Source organism: Capricornis sumatraensis, chromosome 9 (genome assembly GCF_032405125.1).
Source record: "Capricornis sumatraensis isolate serow.1 chromosome 9, serow.2, whole genome shotgun sequence".
Lineage (NCBI taxonomy): Eukaryota > Metazoa > Chordata > Mammalia > Artiodactyla > Bovidae > Capricornis > Capricornis sumatraensis.
This window is the reverse complement of record NC_091077.1, coordinates 25,104,433-25,123,521: the sequence shown is the minus strand read 5'-3', so window position 1 is coordinate 25,123,521 and position 19,089 is coordinate 25,104,433. Positions and strand designations below refer to the sequence as shown.

The window sequence follows — 19,089 nt, the reverse complement described above, 5'->3', positions numbered from 1 at the left end:
AAAGTGGCCTTAGAATTACAATATTGAAGATTAGACTTTGCAACATAACTAGATGAGTAAGGCTAAAGGAAAATGTATCCATTTGTGAGTGGGAAAAAACCCTGAAGACCGTTTTTGAACACTAGTAGTGAGGAACTCGTGGAGAAGGCAATGGGAACCCACTCCAGTACTCTTGCCTGGAAAATCCCACGGATGGAGGAGCCTGGTAGGCTGTAGTCCATGGGGTACAAAGAGTCGGACACTTACTGAACGACTTCACTTTCACTTTTCACTTTCATGCATTGAAGAAGGAAATGGCAACCCACTCCAGTGTTCTTGCCTGGAGAATCCCAGGGACGGCGGAGCCTGATGGGCCACCATCTGTGAGGTCACACAGAGTCGGACATGACTGAAGCGACTTAGCAGCAGCAGCAGCAGTGAGGAACTCGGGTGAGAAAGCTTAGTTAAGGGACATCATAAAATGTGTATGAACATTTAATGCATTAAAACAGTAAAATTGATTAAGATTACATTTGCAGAGAGAGATAAATAAAAAATATTTGTATAAAAATAGCAATTAGTTGAACAAACTTCATAGAACACCATTCTGTTTACTCTACCACAGTAAGTTGATGATGAAAGGCAAAAAATAGAGACCAAGAAGAAAATCTATTGTATGAAGACATTACGATATAAAGGAAGAAAACTGACCCTGCAGTTAATTATTGTGCAAAGCAAATCTGATGGGCTCCAGTAGATGTTCAAGTAAATCTCTTCAGGAAGAGAAAAGGCAGTAAGATTAATTGTGGCTTAGAGAATCTGGGAGGAGATGGGTCTTTCAGCTAGATATTAAAAAAAAAATGGAGAAGATTGCCACAGCTTGCTTTGGAAAGGAAGACTTCAAGGTGTCAGAAAAGCACATCAGCAATGTCAAGACATTAGAGAGGGTGAAAAACATATTCAGGGAATGGATAGCGGTAGAAACAAAACATGAAGAGTGCTGGACTGGGAAAGAGCATAAGGAAGCTGGCTTTTTCTGCATGGCGAAAAGGAAAAAGAATCATAATGATGGCATGTGACTGTAATGTGAGCAAAGTGAAAGAACGAGAAATAATAGTTCAGCATTGCTAAATATTAGAGAAAAGCAAATCAAAACTACAACGAGGTGTCACCCACTCTGGTCAGAATGGTCATCATCAAAATGTCTACAAACAATAAATACTGGAGCCTGTGTGGAGAAGGAACCCTCCTACACTGGTGGTGGGAGTATAAGCTGGGACGGCTACTATGAAGAACAGTATGGAGATTTCTTAAAAAACTAGAAATAGGGCCATCATACCCCACTCCTGGGCACATATCCAGAGAAAACCATAATTTGGAAAGATGCATGCACCCCAGTGTTCATGGCAGCTCTACCTACAATGGCCAAGACATGAAAGTAACATGAATGTCCATTGACAGAAATAGATAAAGAAGATGTGGTATGTATATACAATGGGATATTACTCAGCCATAAAAAGAATGAAGTAACATCATTCACAGTAACACAAAAGGTTCCAAATTGGGAAACGAGTACATAAAGGCTGTATATTGTCACCCTCTTTATTGCTAAATTCAGACTGAAATTGAAGAAAGACCATTCAGGTATGACCTGAATCAAATCCCCTATGATTATATGGTAGAAGTGACAAATAGATTCAAGTGATTAGATCCGATAGACAGAGTGCCTGATGAACTATGGATGGAAGTTCGTCACATTGTACAGGAGGCAGTGATCAAGACTATCCTCAAGAAAGAGAAATGCAAAGAAGGCAAAATGGTTGTCTGAGGAGGCCTTACAAATAGCTGAGAAAAGAAGAGAAGCGAAACGCAAAGCAGAAAAGGAAGCATACACCCATTTGAATGCGAGTTCCAAAGAATTGTAAGGAGAGACAAGAAAGCCTTCCTCAGTGATCAATGCAAAGAAATAGAGGAAAACAATAGATGGGAAAGATTAAGGATCTCTTCAAGAAAATTAGAGATACCAAGGGAATATTTCATGCAAAGATGGGCACAAAAAAGGGCAGTAATGGTATGGACTTATCAGAAAAAAGATATTAACAAGAGATGGCAAGAATACACAGAACTATACAAAAAAGGTCTTCATGACAAAGATAACCATGATGGTGTGATCACTCATACCAGACTGGCTTGCTGCAGTCTATGGAGTTGCAGAGTTGGACACGACTGAGTGACTGAACTGAACTGACAGTTAACACAGCTAGACCTCGAAATTATCATGCTAACTGAAATAAGCCAGATGAAGACAGCTATCATATGATATCACTTTGTATGTGGAATCTGAAAAAAAAATGTTACAAATGGACTTATATACAAAACAGAAATAGACCCACAAGCATAGAAAGCAAACTTACGGATACCAAAGGGGAGGGAGGTATAAGTTAGGAGTTTAGGATGAACATGTACAAACTACTATATATAAAATAGATAACCAACAAGGACCTACTTAGAGCAGGAAACTATGCTTAATACTTTCTAGTAACATATAAGAGAAAAGAAGTGGAATACATATACATATATATGTAACTGAATCACTTTGTTGTACGTCTGAAACTAACACAACATTGTAAATCAATAATATTTCAATTTAAAAGATGAAAAATAAAATAATTCAGGTTGGAAATAAGCAAAGTGACCACATAATTTATCCTTCAAACTGAAACACTGGAAACCAAGGTGAAAATTGTCAGTCATCTTCAGGCTAGACTTGGAACTAACATATTATCATTTCTTCAATATTCATTAGCCACAGAAGTCAAAGGTTAGCTTGGATTCAAAGGGAAGAAACATCATACCAAGTTAAAATGGAAGAAGCATCAAAGAGCTTGTGGCCATCTTTAATAAGCTGGTGTTGCTGCTACTGCTGCTAAGTCGCTTCAGTCGTATCCGACTCTGTGCGACCCCATAGACAGCTGCCCACCAGGCTCCCCTGTCCCTGGGATTCTCCAGGCAAGACTGGAGTGGGTTGCCATTTCCTTTTCCAATGCATGAAAGTGAAAAATGAAAGTGAAGTCGCTCAGTCGTGTCTGACTCTTCACGACCCCATGGACTGTAGCCCACCAAGCTCCTCCGTCCGTGGGATTTTCCAGGCAAGAGTACTGGAGTGGGATCTTTAATAAGCTACACGTGGTCAAAGTGGGCTCAGGGTAATACCAGAATGTCTGTACACCGCCATTCACTTACTGTTAAGCCAAATACTATCAACTGTCCTTACTCAAATCTGGCAACTCAAATTTGTATAGTCAGTCTCATGAAAATATCAATCTCTTGCCTATCAATTAGTCAGATAAGGGACTACTAGCACCATCTATGTACAAGACACTGGCACTTTGTAAACTGCTATGGAATAAAAACATGAACCCAAAATTCCAAGCCTTAAAGAGCCAAGAATCTATCAGAAGGTAATCATTCTCAAACAAGCACTATAAAGAAAAGGATGTGAATTCATAGGGAAGTTGATTCCCGGTGCCCCTTCAAGAGTATGTGCAGGCTTATTTATCATTGAAAAAAAAATGTTTATTGAAATTACGTAACATTAATACATAACTATCAAGTCCATTTAACATTGTATAACCTTCATTCTTAATGTTCCAAGACATTTAGCTATGGTAACACAATTTAAGAAGTAACCACAGTGTTAGGCCTCTTTTACTTTTACTCTTAATGAAAGCGGAAGTCGCTCAGTCATGTCCAACTCTTTGCGACCCTGTGGACTACACAGTCCATGGAATTCTCCAGGCAAGAATACTGGAGAATACTGGATAGCCTTTCCCTTCTCTAGGGGATCTTCCCAACCCAGGAATCAAACCCAGGTGTCCCTCACTGCAGGTGGATTCTTTACCAGCTGAGCCACAAGGGAAGCCCATTAGGCCTAGGTAATGGTTTTGTTTTAAAACATTTTGTTTATCCTTAAAATTAAAGCCTTTGAAAGAAAGAAAATGATGTAATTTGTAAAGTGTGGCATTAATACAAGTGAACTTACAGATCTGGACATACAAAAGTATCACCTCAAGAGACTGACCCACTTGTGTGCCAGACCCAGGAAGTCCTATAGAGATCACACAGGAGTCACACACACACACACACAGACACGCACACACACAGACACACGCACACACACAGACACACACACACACAGAGCAGACTGCGGACATCTCAGCTGTTACTTTGACTTATGATTATGACTATATGAAAAAAAAGACAGGCCCTAAAAATAAGTGGTAGAAAAAGCCACTGTTATCTATACTGAGAAAGACTGGTCTAACCCTGAAGCTAGCAGCTCCAGAGAAAGCAATGACTCCTCTCTAAAGAAGCATTAGCTCTAACTCTATAAGGAATTATGAGTTTCCCTCCTCAAGGAATGCAACAAAAATTAGAAAAACTACGTAGACCAAGACCACAAGGAAGAAGAAAGGACACATGAATTGTACCTCAGGAGATTTAAGGTTACAAGCCAGGTTCTCAGAAGTCAGCAAGAAGTAACTATTCATTCTGAAATTTCTAATAATAGCAATGCCACAGAAACCCCCTCCTTAATAAATCCTCAAACATAATCCATGTTGATTAATCTAAACAAAGACATGTAAATGTGCTATAATGTGGGTCTCACTGCACACATTTATTATGTTCGTCCTTTTCTTGACTCAAAGCAGATTCCAGCAGAAGCATCACCTAACAGAGATTGTAGAACTAGCTCCTTGTTTGTTTATTCTTTTTGGATATTGAAATATTCCTAGTCAAGCTACAAAGTGTATCTCTACTCAACCTGAAATGCAGAAAAGGAGATTAGGCTTGGGATAATTTATGTGCTTATCAGTCACGACAAGTGGGATTTGTATGACAAATTCCATCTGATTTCTTTTGTATATTTGGTATCCCCGTTTGGTAGTTATTGTTATCATTGTTATTAGATGTGACAGGTCTGGGGTTTGTGTGTGTGTGTGTGTGTGTGTGTGTGCTGCTCAGTCGCTCAGTTGTGTCCATCTCTTTGCAACCCCCTGGACTACAGCCCACCAGGCTCCTCTGTCCATGGGATTTCCCAGGCAAGAATACGGGAGTGGATTGCCATTTCCTTCTCCAGGGGATCTTTCCAACCCAGGGATCGAACCCACGTCTCTTGTGTCTCCTGCATTGGTGGGTGGATTCTTTACCACTGTGGCATCAAAAATTGTTCTAAAAATAATGAATTTTCTTTTTAGGAAAAATTCAATAAAAAGAACAATAAAAATCAACTGCGAGCTAGAAATAATTCTGCATACATTTTGTCACATTTGTTCAGTATTTTAAAAATCTGCAGATGTATATATAGGATCATGTTGTGTATTGTGTATTGTATATGTACATGTATATGTGTATATGTACTACACATAAATGGTAAGAGATGGGTTGGTTTCAGCATTAAATACACTTAGCATCAGACCCTTTGTATTTCAGAAGAGTGTGTAAATCAGATAGGTCTGAATGGAGATGGGGTAGATACTGGAAGATATCTTAGGTTCTTCCCTGGTGGCTCAGAGGTTAAAGCGTCTGCCTGGAATGCAGGAGACCAGGGTTCGATCCCTGGGTTGGGAAGATCCCCTGGAGAAGGAAATGGCAACCCACTCCAGTACTCTTGCCTGGAGAATCCCATGGAGGGAGGTGCCTGGTAGGCTATAGTCCATGGGGCCGCAAAGAGTCGGACACAACTGAGTGACTTCACATGTGCAGAAATTTAATTAAGGGGGAGTGGGATGATGCCCCTCTCTTGTCACCTATAAGGAAGTGGGAAAATCAGGACTGGACGAACAGGGAAATTGAAACAGGGGTCTAAGGCAATCCAGTGGGGAATTTAGAGCTTGAGTGGTCCCTGAACAAGGGGGCCAGGCATTGAGAAGTGATCATTTTTCTTTTATTTTGGAGGAAATGTCTTGGCACACTCCCTACTACTAGACTCCTAAAATCTCAACTGATGTGTTGTGCCCTTAAAATTTTGTACAGTTTATTTTCCATCTTATAGAATGTGTCTGGAGTCCCCCAACATACATTCTTCTTGAAATTGAATTTTTTTTTTAACTAATGTATAGAACATGAGCTGTCTTGCAGAAAAGATTATTGGAGTCACTCAGCACTTAATGCTTCCTTATCATGATCTAGAACTCAGTCTAATAGCCCTATCTTGTTTGGGAAATAGGGATTTTCATTCTGGGCAACCAAACGTGCAGGGGAAGATCGAGTTTTCTGGTATAGACAATGAGCAAGGTTGGAGGGCCACTGATTATCTCTGCCATAAGCGTCCAGTGCATTTAAACGTGGAACCAAGGATAAGATTGTAGGAATTAGAAAGTACTGCTTTAGAACCAAAGTAAATACCAAACATTTTGAGAGTGTAAAACCTCTGTCTAATAAATAAACAAATAAACACAGAGAAAAGCAAGCAAATACCATATGATATCACTTATACACTGACTCAAAAAAAAAAAAACAACCCTCATAGATACATAGAGAACAGGCAGGGGTGAGGGGAATGGTCAAACGGGGGGAAAGATAAAAACTTCCACGTGTAAAATAAGTGTTGGAGACGTACTGTGCAGTATGCAGACTGTAATTAATAAATAATATTGTATTGCATATTTGAAAGTTGCTAAGAGTAACTCTTAAAAATCTAACCACAAGAAAAAAAAATCTATAACTGAATATGGTGGATGTTAACTAGACCTATTGTGGTGGTCATTTCACAATATATACAAATGTCAAATCATTATATTGTATACCTGAAACTAATGTAGTGTTTTATGTCAGTTATACCTCAACAAAAATATACTATCTAGTAGAGCAAGTGACTGTGTGAATCATAATAAACTGTGGAAAATTCTGTGGAGATGGGAATACCAGACCACCTGACCTGCCTCCTGAGAAATCTGTATGCAGGTCAAGAAGCAACATTTAGAATTGGACATAAAACAACAGACTGGTTCCAAATAGGGACAGGAGTATGTCAAACTCTGTATATTGTCACGCTGCTCATTTAACTTGTATGCAGAGTACATCATGAGAAATGCTGGACTGGATGAAGCACAAGCTGGAATCAAGATTGCTGGGAGAAATATCAATAACTTCAAATATGCAGATGACACCACCCTTATGGCAGAAAATGAAGAAGACCTAAAAAGCCTCTTGATGAAAGTGAAAGAGGAAAGTGAAAAAAGTGGCTTAAAACTCAACATTCAGAAAACTAAGGTCATGGCATCTGGTCCCATCACCTCATAGCACATAGATGGGGAAACACTGAAAATAGTGACAGATTTTATTTCGGGGGGCTCCAAAATCACTGCAGATGGTGACTGACTGCAGCCATGAGATTAAAAGACGCTTACTCCTTGAAAGAAAAGTTATGACCAACCTAGACAGCATATTAAAAAGCAGAGATATTACTTTGCCAACAAAGGTCCATCTAGTCAAAGCTATGGTTTTTCCAGTAGTCATGTATGGATGTGAGTGTTGGACTGTAAGAAAGCTGAGCACTGAAGAATTGATGCTGTTGAACTGTGGTGTTGGAAAAGTCTCTTGAGAGTCCCTTGGACAGCAAGGAGATCCAGCCAGTCAATCCTAAAGGAGATTAGTCCTTAATGTTCATTGGAAGGACTGATGCTGAAGCTGAAACTCCAATACTTTGGCTACCTGATGGAAAGAACTGACTCATTTGAAAAGACCCTGATGCTGAGATGGATTGAGAGTGGGAAGAGAAGGGGACAATAGAGGATGAGATGGTTGGATGGCATCACTGACTCAATGGACATGAGTTTGAGTAAATTCCAGGAGTTGGTGATAGACAGGGAGGCCTGGCATGCTGCAGTCCATGGGGCCGCAAAGAGTCAGACACAACTGAGCGACTGAACTAAACTGAGGGAAGTGAGGCAGGTCTATGAGACTCACCAGGCAGCAATCCATATTAAGGTAAAATGGATATGGGATCAGACACATTATACGAACCAGCACTGTAAGCAGGCAATAGTCAAACCTGTGACCCAATGTTACAGTCCGGTTATCTCTCAAACAAGCATGGCCTAAGGTAAATGAGGTTAGAGTAACACTGGTGATGTTTCATGTTCTTTAACTGGAGACAGAGAGTTAGTCTCCATGACAGTTCTCTTCTTTAGGTTCTCTGGTTCCTCTGCCTTTTCTAAATCTAGCTTGAGTATCTGGAAGTTCATGGTTCATGTACTATTGAAGCCTGGCTTGGAGAATTTTGAGCATTACTTTGCTAGCACACGAGATGAGTGCAATTGTGTGGTAGTTTGAGCATTCTTTGGCATTGCCTTTCTTTGGGATTGGAATGAAAACTGACCTTTCCCAGTCCTGTGGCAACTGCTGAGTTTTCCAAATTTGCTGGCATATTGAGTGCAGCACTTTCACAGCATCATCTTTCAGGACTTGAAATAGCTCAACTGGATTTCCATCTCCTCCACTAGCTTTGTTCATAGTGATGCTTCCTAAGGCCCAATTGACTTTGAATTCCAGGATGTCTGGCTCTAGGTGAGTGATCTTACCATCACGGTTATCTGGGTCATGAAGATCTTTTTTGTATAGTTCTTCTGTGTATTCTTGCCACCTCTTCTTAATATCTTCTGCTTCTGTTAGGTCCATACCGTTTCTTTATTGTGCCTATCTTTGCATGAAATGTTCCCTTGGTATCTCTAATTTTCTTGAAGAGATCTCTAGTCTTTCCTATTCTATTCTTTTCCTCTATTTCTTTGCATTGATCACTGAGGAAGGCTTTCATGTCTCTCCTTGCTATTCTTTTGAACTCTGCATTCAAGTGGGTATGTCTTTCTTTTTCTCCTTTGCCTGTCGCTTTTCTTCTTTTCATAACTGTTTGTAAGGCCTGCTCAGGCAACCATTTTGCCTTTTTGTATTTCTTTTTCTTGAAAAGTAGTAACATAGTCATTTAGAAACACATTTCTATTTGGCCACAAGATGGCAGCACATGCAAGGATGCCTATTCACAGTAATAAATCTGTTGCATGCTCAGTCCCTAAGTCATGTCTGACTCTTTGAGACCCCATGGACTGAAGCCCATCAGGTTCCTCTGTCCATGGGATTTCCCAGGCAAGAACACTGGAGTGGGTTGCCATTCCTTTCTCCAGGGAATATTTGTATTCAGTTCAGTTTAGTTCAGTCTCTCAGTCGTGTCCAACTCTTTGCGACCTCATGATTCACAGCACGCCAGGCCTCCCTATCCATCACCATCTCCCAGAGTTCACTCAAACTCACGTCCATCGAGTCGGTGATGCCCTCCAGCCATCTCATCCTCTGTCGTCCCCTTCTCCTCCTGCCCCCAATCCCTCCCAGCATCAGAGTCTTTTCCAATGAGTCAACTCTTCGAATGAGGTGGCCAAAGGACTGGAGTGTCAGCTTTAGCATCATTCCAATACAATATTTGTATTAGTGTATAGTTAATGTATCCCTTGGGGAACATGTAAAGAATGATTCAAAGGTGAATTCCATCTTGTATAATGTAACCAGTTTAGATTATTGCTTATTTTATATTTTGTTCATGTTCTTAAGTTCTATAGCAATGTGTATTTTTTTACTCCATAATTCAGGAGCTAAACTTGTTTTATACATTAAGCTACCTGGTGAAAAATCTATTTACTTTAAGTGCAGTGGGAGAAGAAAATATCTTGAATCATGACTTATTTGGCCTCTCTTCTGACTTAACTGACTTAGGGAGGGAAACATCTCAAACTGCTCTTCCCTCCGAAACGTTCCCCCTGATTCCACTTGGCTCTGTAATTTTCACTGGTCTCTGCTTAGTTTAGGTCAATCAGTTTTCCATGACTATCCTGTAAAAAGTAATGGCACAATAAAGTCCCTTCCTCCTGTAATACACCTTCTCCCCTCACCCTGATTTGTTGTTAAAATCTACATTTAACATCACTCAGCCTACTTGTGTTGTTGCTTATTTGTGTTCCCATGTAATGAGATGTAAGGTTCACACAGATTTTGTCAGCTTTGTTCATTGTTGTGTCTGCAGCCTCTGGAATAGTTCCTGCATATGGAACACATGTCAAGAAATAGGTGCTGAAGAGGGTGCCACGGAGAATGGAACAAAGAAGTAGAGTAAGATGGTGGGTATACGTCAGGGGTCCCTGGTAGCTCAGCTGGTAAAGAATCCATATGCAATGCAGGAGACCTGGGTTCGATCCCTGGGTTGGGAAGATCCCCTGGAGGAGGGCATGGCAACCCACTGTAATATTCTTGTCTGGAGAATCCTCATGGGCAGAGGAGCCTGGTGGGCTACAGGCCATGGGTTGCAGAGTCAGACACGACTAAGCACAGCAAAGATGTATTTAAGCAGGACGGGTATTGTAAAGGAGAGTCCTAATCTAACCTGCAAAGATAAATGTTTTATTTCTGTTCTGTTCCACTGATGAGGCACTTGTATTGTTTTTCAAACTTTGTGGGTCTAGGGTTTCTATTTAGTCAATACAGACAATAAAGCCATTTTTACTCACATCTAAACAAAGGTATGACTCTTCAAACATGTGATGACTTCCAAATTTGTATCTCCAGCCTGGAAACCCTTTTTTCACTTCAGACCTCAGTGTCCACTCTATGTCTCTATTTGATGGTCTCGTGGGCTCCTCACATCTAAACACTGAACTCCTGGCAGTTCTGTTTTTCTGGTGATTCAGGTCAAAACCCATGGGTTTGTTCTTGCCCTCTTTCTCCCACATCCTAACTTCTAATTTATCTGTATACACTTCTAGCTTCGTTGCCTTAAGACATACAAACTCTGACCACTTTTCTCCATCCTCACAGTGGTCAGCCAGGTCCAAGGTACTCCCCTTCCTGGAATAGATGAGTGCAGTAGCTTCCTAACTGGTCTCCTGATTCTTCTCTGTCCCATCAGTTTGTTTTTTACCCAACATCCAAGGTGACTTTGTTAAATCATATGGTAACCTTGCTCTTCTGCTCCCAAACACCAGTGGCTTCCCATCTCACTCAAGAATGGTTAAACCAGCAATACCAAGCAGGGATACCCTCTGACATAGGCACTTGCTCCTTACCCCTGTGATCTCAACTCATGTCAGTTCTCACCACCCCCACCGCTCACTCTCCTTGTTTATACAAAGTTCCTCTTCGCTCACATAACAGGTTCTTTGCCATTCCTTAAACATGCCAACCAGACTTCTCCAGCAGGCTGCTTAGATCTGCCTGGACCACTCTTTCTCTAAATACCTGCTATGACTATACCCTCACCTCCTTCAAGCTGATGCTCAACTTTTACATTTTCACAGAGGCCTCTCTGATCACCGTTACTACATTTTATGTCCTCCGATAACCACTATCCCCATGTCCTGCTTAATTTTTCTATAATTCAAGCTACTATTACCTAACATGGTGTATTTTCCGTTACTTTTGCCCATTGACTTTCTTTTTCTACTATAGCGTAAGCTCCATAAAGGGAAACTGTCACTTGTGTTTTAACAGAGCAAGTGTGATCATGGAGAGGGCTGACAGTCCGCCACTTCCCTCATCTTATCTGCTGAGAGCAACCACAAACAAACATTTGAATTGCCTAGCTAGAGCCATGATACTTTGTTATGACTAATCACATATGTATGCGCTTTCCTCATTAGATATGATCCTCTTGTTCTTGTTCAGTCTGTACGTTTTGTCTGACTCTCTTTGCAACCCCATGGACTGTAGCACACCAGGCTTCCCTGTCCTTGACTATCTCCCGTAGTTGGCTCAAATTCACGTCCATTGAGTCAGTGATGCCATCCAACCATCTCATCCTCTATTGCCACCTTCTCCTCCTGCCTTCAATCTTTCCCAGCATCGGGATCTTTTCCAACGAGTTGGCTCTTCGCATCGGCCAAAGTATTGGAACTTCAGCTTCAGCATCAGTCCTTCCAATGAATATTCAGGGTCAATTTCCTTTAGGATTGACTGGTTTGATCTCTTTGATGCCCAAGGGGCTCTCAAGAGTCTTTTCCAGCACCACAGTTCAAAAGCATCAATTCTTCAGCACTCAGCCTTCTTTATGGTCCAACTCTCACATCCATACATGATTATTGGAAAAACCATAACTTTGACTATATAGAACTCTGTCGGCCAAGCCATATCTCTGCTTTTCAATATGCTGTCTAGTTTTATCATAGCTTTTCTTCCAAAAAGCAAGTGCCTCTTAATTTCATGGCTGCAGTCACCATCTACAGTGATTTTGGAGCCCAGGAAAATAAAGTCTGTAACTGTTTACATTTGAGATATTTTATTTTGTTTCATTTTTATTTCTATCTCCAGAAAGGTGGCTGGATGACGAAAGATATTCAGTAAACATTTTAACTGAAAGGGACCATATAAAAACATTCATAGTATATAGCTAGAACAAAACAGTATATTAACAAACACACCAGAATTTATAAGTATAATGGAATATTTCTTTTTTATTTATCTTCAAAGAAGTTTCACTTTGTTACTGAGTCCAAGCTCATACTTCATGCCACATGACAGGCCAATAAATCAAGAGAGAAGCTGTTAGGGCAAGAAATAGTAACTTTATTCAGAAAGCCAGCAGACTGAAAAGATGATGGACTAGCTTTGCCCAGAACTACCTTGCCTAAGTTAGAATTCAGGCTTCTTTTATGCAAAGGGAAGGAAGTTAAACCAAAATTCCTTCTGGTCAGCCTCTGGTGGGGATGTGTTAATTTCTTCCTCCCTGTAGTCATTCAAAGTGGGTCTGGTCAGAATGTTTCCTATGACCTAAACAAAGGTATTTTAGCTTAATGGTCATTACCCAGAAAGCAAGATTTCCAGAGATGGGTTATTATGCATAAATTAAGCTTATAAGCAGTGTCCCTTTGGTCATTAACTTGTGGTGGTGGTGGTGGTTTAGTTGCTAAGTTGTGTCTGACTCTTGTGACCCCATGCACTGCAGCCTGCCAGGCTCCACTGTCCATGGGATTTCCCAGGCAAGAATACTGGAGTGGGTTGATTAACTACTAATAGAATGTAAAGGTTCTTCCCTATTACATCTTGGGAGTCAAAAACATACAATTTGCCTTTGTGGGGAGGAACATTTCCTTTGTAATTGCCTTCAATGTCTGAACCAGGTTTTACAAATCTTATCAATAATGTCAAATCATCCTTTGAAGGTAGATTTGTTTTAAAGGCAACTCAATTTGGAGCCAAATTTAGTGAATACAGTGCATGTCACCTGGAATCCAAAACAAGTTGTGGTGATAATGTAAGATTTATCTTGTCTCATATAACTTGTAAACTGGCTCTGATTATAAATTTTTAAAATATATTTCAATGATGATGACTAAATAATCCAGTGATAAACAGACCATCTAACCTTACTTGGAAGTGTAATGTGTATTTTTGATTTTTTGAACAATTAGGAACAGTCTTTCAGGCACATCTTGAAACAATCTTATTTTTTCCAAAGAGTAAAAGTGAGACAGTAGCAGGCTTAACTACATATTCCACAATGTCAGAGTAAGACATACTAAAAACAATACAAACTAGGAAAAAAATACTCAAAATCTTTATTGAGGTCCTGAAGATGTTTCTTGACCACATATCCAAGTCATTTCCCGATGTGGTCACATATAAGATATTATATATTTTGGGGACTTATGTAACCAAGAGACCTCATATTACTTTCAGTTTTGCTAGATCATTCTACTTGAACTCTCTCAATACTCATTCATTCAACAGACAAAAATGGTCCGTTAGGAGCAAAACATAATTGTTAGCTGGAAAACAGTAAAGTCTCATATACAGGAGTAATTATTATTTAAATACCTAATTAGAGAAACCTGATTAAAGTTTAAAATAATAATCAACGAGATGGAGAAGTATATAATTAGGTGCTAAAATAAGCAGATGAAAAATTAAGTGCTACAGGAATTCATATACATGAGTGCCAAAGATATTGAGATATTTTAAAAACAAATTGGGCTTGAGCTAAAGAGCTGAGAGTTTAAGGGGCAAGCGGCATGAAAAGCATAAGATAAGACAAAGTTGGAAGAGCACAGTTTTGAGGCACAGAGCAGTATTAAGTATTCATAGAAGACATAGGTGAATAGTTGAGGGGAAAAGAGTAGTTAGAAAGCATGTTATAAGCAGGATGGGAGATTTGAGTTCTGTCTTTCAAGATAGCTGAGGGGTTTTGAGGAAAAGAATGACCTAGAATTGGTATTTTAAAGATACTAATACAGCTGCTGAGTGAAAAATGGGTTGAAACAGAGATAAATTGTTTTTTAAAAAATAATAATTTCAAATAAGAAGCTATTGCTGAAATCATCCAATGCTCTCATCTGACTCAACCAGCCGAACATCTACAGCTCTGGCTGTGCACGTTTAGCTTTTGTGTCATCATCAGTCAAGCGCAGGGCTCGCCTGGTGGTTCAGATGGTAAAGAATCTGCCTGTACTGCAGGAGACCCCAGTTTGATCACTGGGTTGGGCAGATCTCCTTGAGAAGGGAGATGGCTACTCTTGCCTGGAGAATTCCATAGACAGGGGAGCCTGGCTTGCTACAGTCCTTGGGGCCACAAAGAATTGGACATGACTGAGCAACTAATACTTCCCCTTTTAGTCAAAGCATACACGGATGTTTCCTGCATCTATCTACATGAAATGTCTCTAGTATAGACAGTTGTTTGTTTTAAAGTGTGGATTCTGACCATCCTCTAACTCTTGGGTCTATATTGTGGCTAATTCTGTCTACTGCTTGACTATTAAAATGTAAATTGAAAAAAAAACTCATCTGTGTTTATTAAGTTAGTTTATTAAAAAGAACTCATGGGGATCTATCTCCAATGAAATTAACACACTTATCTTTAATAATATTTTCTAAAATCCTTAGACTTACCATTACTTTTGTAGACTTAAAAAGAAATATTCACAGCCTAAAAGTGACATTTTCGATTAGATTTTCAATTACTTCATGTTCATGAAACTGTAAATGATTTAAAAGTGGGGAAGTGAGAAATATTTGTGATGTGACCATGAGGAAGGTCAAAATATTCTCTGTTCTATCCAAGCAACTTGTAAACTAGGTCAGTACAGTCCTTGGCTCAGTTATTTCTTTCTTTATACTCAACTTTGACTCCAGATAACTTGAGTTAGCCTATATAAAATACAGGAAGATTACTCAAATGCTCAAAGTAGAAGGAGAAAGAAAAAATAAAACATGATCCTAGGAAACATAAAGTCAAGCCAGTAAAAGCCTTGTTTTAAAAAGATCTATAAAATTAACTTGATTATGGTAGTCTTTTCACAGTGTATACATTTATCAAATCATCTTATTGTCCAGTAAAAACATACAATTTCATTTGTCAATTGTACCCCAATGAGACTGGAAAAACAAATAACTAAAGCCACAATACTTCTATATATATACAAAAATAGATGGATGAAAGATCTAAATAGGTATTTCTTCCAAAAAGATGTATAAATACCAATAGCACATGTTAAGCATAATTACTTATCATGGGAATGCAAATCAAAAGCACAAGGAGATACCACTTCACAACTATTAGGATGGTAAGTAATCAAAGAGAATAATAACAAACATTAGTGAGGAGGTGAAGAAATTTAAACCTTCGCACACTGATGGTGAGAATATGAAATTTGAAAAATATTTTGGAGAACAGTCTGGCATTTCCTTAAAATGTTACCAAAGAGTTACCAAATTATCTAGCAATTCCTGAAAGATATTTGGAGAGTAAGGTGAAAATTATGATTAACGTGCCCTTTCTTCTGGAGAAATGACAGGGTCAGGCCTTCATAGAGTATTTGCTTCTCTCTCCACACTCGAAAGGGCTTTCCTTGTAGCTCAGTTGGTAAAGAATCTGCCTGCAACGCAAACCTGGGTTTGATCCCTGGGTTGGGGAGATCCCCTGGAGAAGGAAATGGCAACCCACTCCAGTATTCTTGCCTGGAGAATCCCATGTACAGAGGAGCCTGGTGAGCTATATAGTCCTGGGTTCACAAGAGTCAACTTAGCAACTAAACCACCACCACCACCACCACCACCACCACCACCACCACCACTCTAAATGTCTTCCTCAATTCCTGGAAGTATTATAGAGATCTCTACAGGAAATGTTCAATAATTCCACTAGAGTTTTGTTTTCTCCTCTCTTTGAGATTAAGACATATACATCCATTTAATATAAAGGAGTGAAACTTTACAGATTTTCTCAAAAGGTATATAACATAAACAAACCACCATTTGGCTACCTAAGCTATTGGAAATGAATTGCTAAATGAAGAGAAAAAATGTAGGCTAAATAAGGACCTGGTAATATAGTTTCTGTTTCAAGAGACAAAAATTGTAAGCATGTTAACAAAGCTAATAACTTTGTTATTAATAAAGCAGAATAACTTAGCATTCAAGGCAAGAGAGAAAAATAAATGAATTATAATTTATAAAGAACTGAACCAAAATCTCTTGCTGAATTTAGAACTTACAGCATTTCGGGGATTTTATATTAATCCCTTGTTTACAATATGGTCTATATATAAGTAAGTCTATGATTGGTATTTTTTTTAAATTTTTTATAGCTGATCTACAATATTGTGTTAGTTTCAGGTATACAGCAAAGTGAATCAATTATGCATATATCCAATTCTTTTTAGATTCTTTCATTATTAAATGAAAGATACTATTTAGGAACTCTATTTCCTTCTAGTAAGATAAACTGTGCTTATTTTGAAGAAGGATATTTTAGTACATTTACCATCTTGTTAACTTTAACAAAATGATGTGTTAATGTTGTATTCCTAGACCTCCAGGCCTAGGATACACCTTTTTGGGTCTTGCCTTTGCTTCTACATCAAAGTAATTGACAAGTTCTACATACATTCTTTACTTGGTTCCATCTTCCCTGCACTGCAATATGGCATTGGCGTAAAAATAGACACCTAGAACAATGGAACAAAACAGAGAGCCCAAATATAAACCCATGCATACATGGTCAATTAATTTATGACAAGGGAGCCAAGAATATACAACGGGGAAAGGTCAGTCTTTTCAATAAATGGTGTCAGGAATACTGGACAGTTCAGTTCAGTCGCTCAGTCATGTCCGACTCTTTGCAACCTCATGGACTGCAGCTTGCCAGGCCTCCCTGTCCATCACCAGCTCCCACAGTTGACTCAGACTCATGTTCATTGAGTCAGTGATCCCATCCAACCATCTTATCCTCTGTCATCCTCTTCTCCTCCCGCCTTCAATCTTTCCCAGCATCAGGGTCTTTTCAAATGAGTCAGTTCTTCCCATCAGGTAGCCAAAGTGTTGGAGTTTCAGCTTCAGCATCAGTCCTTCCAATGAACACTCAGGACTGATCTCCTTTAGGACTGACTGGTTGGATCTCCTTGCAGTCCAAGGGACTCTTAAGAGACTTCTCCAACACCACAGTTCAAAAGCATCAATTCTTTGAAAAGCAAGAGAGTTCCAGACAAACATCTACTTCTGTTTTATTGACTATGCCAAAGTCTTTGACTGTGTGGATCACAATAAACTGTGGAAAATTCTGAAAGAGATGGAAATACCAGACCACCTGACCTGCCTCTTGAGAAATCTGTATGCAGGTTAGGAAGCAGCAGTTAGAACTGGACATGGAACAACAGACTGCTTCCAAATCGGAAGAGTACATTAAGGCTATAAATTGTCACCCTGCTTATTTAACTTATATGCAGAGTACATCATGAGAAATGCTGGGATGGATGAAGCACAAACTGAAATCAAGATTTCTGGGAGAAATACTAATAACCCCAGATATGCAGATGACACCACCCTTATGGCAGAAAGCCAAGAAGAACTAAAGAGCCTCTTGAAGAAAGTGAAAGAGAAGAGTGAAAAAGCTGGCTTAAAACTCAGCATTCAGAAAACTAAGATCATGGCATCTGGTCTCATCATTTCATGGCAAATAGATTGGGAAACAATGGAAACAGTGAGAGACTAATTTTTTGGGTTCCAGAATCGCTGCAGATGGTAACTGCAGCCATGAAATTAAAAGACACTTGCTCCTTAGAAGAAAAGTTATGACCAACCTAGACAGCTTATTAAAAAGCAGAGACATTACTTTGCCGACAAAGGTCCGTCTAGTCAAGGCTGTGGTTTTTCCAGTAGTCATGTATGGATGTGGGAGTTGGAATACTGGACAGTCACATGCACAATGAAACTGGACTTCACCTGGGCTACTCAAAATAGATTAAAGACTTGACCATAAAACCTGAATCCATGAAATTCTTAGAAGAAAAGTGGTAAGCTTTTCGACATTGGTCAAGGCAATGATTTTTTTGGATTCATAAAAAGCGAAAGCAACAAAAGCAAAACTAAGCAAGTAGAACTATCTCAAAGTAAAAAGCTTCTTTCTATACAGCAAAGAAAACTATCAACACAATGCCAAAGCAGCCTATGGAATGGAAGAAAATATATCCAAAACATTAATCTGATAATGAATTAACATCCCCAAAAAATCTGTAAAGAGCTCATGTAACTCAATAGCAAAAAGCAAGCAATCCAGTTTAAAAATGGGCAGAGGGTCTAGTTAGACATTTTTCCAAAGAAGACTAACACATAGCCTACAAGTACGTGAAAAGGTGACCAACATTACTAATCATCTATAAAATGTAAATTAAAGTGATATTTCACTTTCACTTTGGTTTCTAACTCTTGTTAGAATGGATATTATCAGAAGACAAGAAACTATAACTATTGGCTGGGAATCCTAGTGCCCTGTTGGTGAGAATGTAAATTGGTGCAGCCACTGGAAAACAGAATGGTTGTTCCTCAAAAAATTAAATCTAGATCCAGCAATTGCCTAAGATCCAGCAATTCTCCTTCTAGGTTTCTATTTGAAGGAAACAAAAACAAGAACTCAAATATCTGCAGCCCCATGTTAATTGCAACAGTACTTACAATAACCAAGGCATGCAAATAACCTAAGTGTCTGTTGATGGATGAAAATGTATATATACACACAATGGAATATTATTCAGCCATAAAAAGAATGAAAGCTTGCCATTTGTAACAGTATAAATGAAT

At 39.1% G+C, this 19,089-nt stretch overlaps 1 non-coding gene across 1 annotated transcript; it reads left to right on the top strand.

Moving 5' to 3' along the window:
* The first annotated feature begins 5,538 nt into the window (after positions 1 to 5,538).
* On the top strand, positions 5,539 to 5,610 carry TRNAS-GGA (transfer RNA serine (anticodon GGA)). The gene has a single exon. It is a non-coding gene; the product is annotated as a tRNA-Ser (tRNA).
* Positions 5,611 to 19,089: the final 13,479 nt, after the last annotated feature.